Source organism: Harpegnathos saltator, unplaced genomic scaffold (assembly GCF_003227715.2).
Source record: "Harpegnathos saltator strain DR-91 unplaced genomic scaffold, Hsal_v8.6 scaffold141, whole genome shotgun sequence".
Taxonomy (NCBI): Eukaryota; Metazoa; Arthropoda; class Insecta; order Hymenoptera; family Formicidae; genus Harpegnathos; species Harpegnathos saltator.
The window spans coordinates 68,499-73,349 of record NW_020229919.1 but is presented as its reverse complement, the minus strand read 5'-3'; the positions used below and the strand labels follow the sequence as shown (position 1 = coordinate 73,349).

General features: G+C 53.9%; 1 non-coding gene across 1 annotated transcript; it reads right to left on the bottom strand.

Moving 5' to 3' along the window:
- Nucleotides 1–510: 510 nt before the first annotated feature.
- TRNAV-GAC (transfer RNA valine (anticodon GAC)) lies at nucleotides 511–583 on the bottom strand. The gene has a single exon. It is a non-coding gene; the product is annotated as a tRNA-Val (tRNA).
- Nucleotides 584–4,851: the final 4,268 nt, after the last annotated feature.

Sequence of the window (4,851 nt, the reverse complement as noted above, 5' to 3'; positions counted from 1 at the left end):
GCACATCGCATCACATTGTGCTGAATCTCTATTTGAACAGATTCAAGCTGAGCATACCCGCAATGTCGCGCACCCTCACGATCAATTATGAGGACTGCAATCCGCCGCAGCGTTATCGTTTCAACGAGACGACCGATCGTCAGTTGAATCGATTCGCGCATCACGCGATAGAACACGCGGGTGAATATTTCGCCATGGTGTGTTCTCGCGACGCGGTAAATCATTATCTGTACTCGAACGTGGTGCCGGAACGCACAACCTGGCGCACTGACGACGCGCTTGCCGCGACGGCGACGACCATCGAGCAACAGGGCGTCAATCGCGATAACGAGTTCGCCGCTACGGCCGATGAGCGACAAAACGACGCGGACGATTGCACATCCGCTACGTCGTCCGTGTTGTTGCAATTAAAAGAAGGAGGGCGTACTAGGTGGCGACGGGACGCCGTGCGTTCGGGACCTGCATCTCATTTTTCGTTCCGAGGAGAGAAAAATATCGAGAGCGCGGTAGTCGCTAGACCGGGAATCGAACCCGGGTCTTTCGCTTGTCGGGCGACTGCTCTAGACCACTGAGCTATCTGACGCTCCACGCTCACGACACTCTCCCCTCCCCAGATAACGTTGAGAGATGTCGTTCGGAAGCGACATCTCTAGTGCTATCCCGAGCACACGGCGACTACAGAGAGAGGCATTGTTACTTGTACCTGTTGGTACAAGCTGACAGTCTCTCAAAGTCAAAGGTTGCTATCCTTTTAAGACCTGCTGTCCATGTATGCCGGCCTCCACCGTTGCCCCTCCTTATCCGGTGCAAATAATAGAAATAAGCCCCGGGGTCGACGCCATATTTTGGCTGCCCCCTAGCGCTTGGACACGTTTTGCAACGCGCCGAAGGGGGATCCACCATGAAAGAAAGAGGGCGTACTAGGTGGCGACGGGACGCCGTGCGTTCGGGACCTGCATCTCATTTTTCGTTCCGAGGAGAGAAAAATATCGAGAGCGCGATAGTCGCTAGACCGGGAATCGAACTCGGGTCTTTCGCTTGCCGGGCGACTGCTCTAGACCACTGAGCTATCTGACGCTCCACGCTCACGACACTCTCCACTCCCCAGATAACGTTGAGAGATGTCGTTCGGAAGCGACATCTCTAGTGCTATCCCGAGCGCACGGCGACTACAGAGAGAGGCATTGTTACTTGTACCTAGTGGTACAAGCTGACAGTCTCTCAAAGTCAAAGGTTGCTATCCTTTTAAGGCGAACACGACGCCCGATACAATTTGCTCGAGTCAGCGCCGTTCGCGTGCGCATTCACGATCATCGCGCTGAATCTGGCCCACTCTTTCAGACGTCAATTGCTATCGAGTCGCGATGGCGTGTGACAGTTGATGCGCGTTCTCGTGGAATTATCGCAGCAGCAACATGGTAACTCTAGCGTGCTCATGACATACATGTTGTACGCACCTCTCGGTTGCAGATCGTTGTTACTGACGACGCGTGCGGCCGATTCGTCGTCAATCAAGTCCACCGACGAGTCAGCCGAGCGCGTGGTCGAACGACTGGCCAGAGATTCATTTGTCGATAGTCAATCGCTATTGCGCAAACAAATGCGAGAAGCGATTGCGCGCGAATGGGACGGTTGTCGCGTCGAGAACGATATCTCCGCCTCGTCGTCGTCGTTCGCCCACACGTCGAACAACGATAGACGCGACAATGCGAAAGCGAGCGACGAGGCGTCGCGACCGCTCACCGATCAGGAGGTGCTGATGCGCGAGCTCGAAAAGTACAAGCGCAAGATCATACTTAGCTTCGACGACGCTGACGACAACGCGAACGTGATCGCGGACGTGTCGCGATCGGGCTGCGACGACATCGCGACGACAACGCTCGATTCGCGATCTAGTGTCCGCCTCGGTGATGTTTCACACCGTACCACCGTCGTTCAACGTATCAATCGGAACGAAACGTGCGACGCGACGCAATCGCAGATGCGACGATTTAGACTCGCGCGAGCAATTGTTACGGTCTACGACTACTACTACGACCGTTAGTCTGGATGCGATGCGCAATTTTTGCGCGTCCTGGCGTTTGCACGAATTCGCGCAAGCTCACGCCAACGATGAGGCGCTCGTGCGTTGGGTATCGTTCGCATCCTCGTCCGTCGCGACCGAGGACGATAGCGCGACTCTAGTAAACATCGCGACGGCTTACTTGTTTCTAGTGACGCGCGAGCGAGGACGGCGTGTTGCGTTTATTCGTACGTCGCATCATCGTGTATCGAGCGATCGCGACGAGCAGCGGTTCATCGCGCACGGTCTGACCGATCTACCGGCGTCGTTGCGGGACGCGCGCTCACCGAGCGAAAATATGAACGCGTTCGCTCATTTGTCCGATCCGCGATGCTCGCTGTTTGACGAATGTCACACGGCGCTGTCTCGTCTGTATCCCGAGTGTCGCATTCACTCGTACGATACAAATTCTCTGTCGAAGGGACTGACCGCGTATGCAACTTCGAGGCCTGAGGGTAAAGATGTTTCGAATGATCTAGCGTATAGCATCTGCACGGCCGTGGTCACATTGTTCATATTTGCGCGCGGCGACACCCGCGTCATTATGTTTCTGTTGCGTTACATCACGGCAATTCGATTTCCCGGACAATTTCTCAAAACCGTGCTGCTGCTGCAGGGCACGAGTGACAGCGGTAAGAGCGAATTCGTGTCGGAGGTGTTGCGACCGGTGTTTTCGAGCGTGCTCAGCGGAACACTCAGCAACGCCACGCTAAGATACGGCATCAAAGATGAGGTGAATACCGACCTGATGAGCATGATGCGTTCGCACATCTGCCAAGTCGACGAGCCGGAGCGCATGAACGCGGAACTCTTCAAAAATCTCATCTCCAGCACCATGATGAAGAGTCGATATTTTCCACAGCAACAAACGCAATACCTGCGAAATTTGGCCAAGATAGTGCTCACGGTGAACGACGCGATATCATTGCGCAGCGACGACGGAGTGATTACCCGATTGAGATTTTGTCTGCGCATGCTGCATCGCTTCAAACCGCTGCACGGCCGACATCTCGATACCTCGACAGATTTCGTCAAGACCCACGCCATTCCGAGCGTGTCCTATCAATTTGCCACGCGATGCTTCGCGCGAGGGGTCAACTATCAAGCGTTTCGCACCGGTCTGTTTCTCACGATGGAACACTACGGCACGGACATGTGCACCTACAACGACGCCACGTACTCGTTGTACGACGCGATCGCGACGCACCAGGCCGAGGTGGAGCGACTGATAGAACACGCGGAATTGAACTTGAACGCGGCGACTAAAGCGCATCTTAACACCGGGGCGCAAGGATTGGCGCTCTTTCGACGAATGCTCGCCTTTCACTTGAACGATCGTGTGATGAAGATGTACAATCGCTCAAAGTCGCGCGATGAAGACAACTATGAATCGTCGTCGTCGTTCTCGTCATCGTCGCAATCGTCCGATTGCGAGCCGGATACGGACGACGACGATATGCGTGACGGCGACGCGACAGCGAAGAAATCATCGTCCGCGACAATGGCGCCGCAACTCGACAGTCACATACCGAGCGTAATTTCCGAATTTGCAGACTCGATCGCAGCGGCGGACGATAATTCTGCGCATGGCGACGAGATCGCTCTGCGGCGCGATGCGCGTATGCATAAACGGTCGGTGCGAATCTTTTGCGACACTACCGGCGACAAACTCGATGATCCGATAATCATAGATGAACTGCCAGACACGATGATACGCGATGCTCGAAACTTGCACGTCATGATCGATCCGTTCGAATTGCTACTGCAACGTTATTGCATTCGCGAGGACTCAACCGTGACTATGCGCGACACTGATCTGTATCGATTTCTGCGGGAATTTGTCGAGGAAACCGGTTACCTCGTGTCTCGAGTAAACTTTCGCGAGATAGTGATCAAGATCAAAGAGCGCATCAAGACGGATTATCCGAATGCTTTCGACGACAAACGGCGCGTGTTCCATCTGACATTCGCTCAGCGCTAATTTCTTCTTTTTTTTGATAATGATGATGAATGCCCTACTCGCGCGTCTTAACAACGAGGGAGATTTTGCGATGTTTTGTCGCGCGTCGATCGAGAAATCGCAGTGCGATTGGGTGTGACAATCGCAAAAAAATAAAGGGTGGGAAAAGTTCGGTAGGAAAGTAGGAGTGAGTGCGATCGGTCCGTTTGGGTATAAAAACATCGTGCTCGGAATGATGGAACAAACCGGCGATAACGCAATAACGATGGATTTTTCGACGACGATCGATTCGCTAGTGGCCGCGAGTGAACGTCAGCAATCGCGAAACATGCCGTCGTTGTTTCCGAACGAGTCGATTTATCATCTGCCGAATGATCAAATCATCGACGACGAATTGACCGCTCAACTCATTCGCGAGGGCTACGACGTGAAAAACGCGGTAGAGACGCTGAACATGTGCGCGATCGAAACGTCGGCGCAATTCTTCCTTCCGGTCGATTCTTCCTTCGCGTCGTTGTCAACAGTGAGCGGCGGCAGCGGTGCGACGTCAGCGAATACACCGGCTGCTATCGCGCAGCATTATCGAACTACTACTACTACCGACGGGTAGTACTAACAGCGGCGCCCAGGATCCAGTGTCGTCTTTGTCGCCGACGAACGTGAGGAAACAACGAACAACCGTCTCGCAGGCGAATGTTCGAGGAAGAGTCAAACTAGCGGTTCCGGATGACATGATCAAAACCGATCCCATCGGACAGAATAACGAGACGCTGCTCGTTTACGATCGACAGCGAACATCGAGCGCTCATCCAGCGAACACGCTGAAACT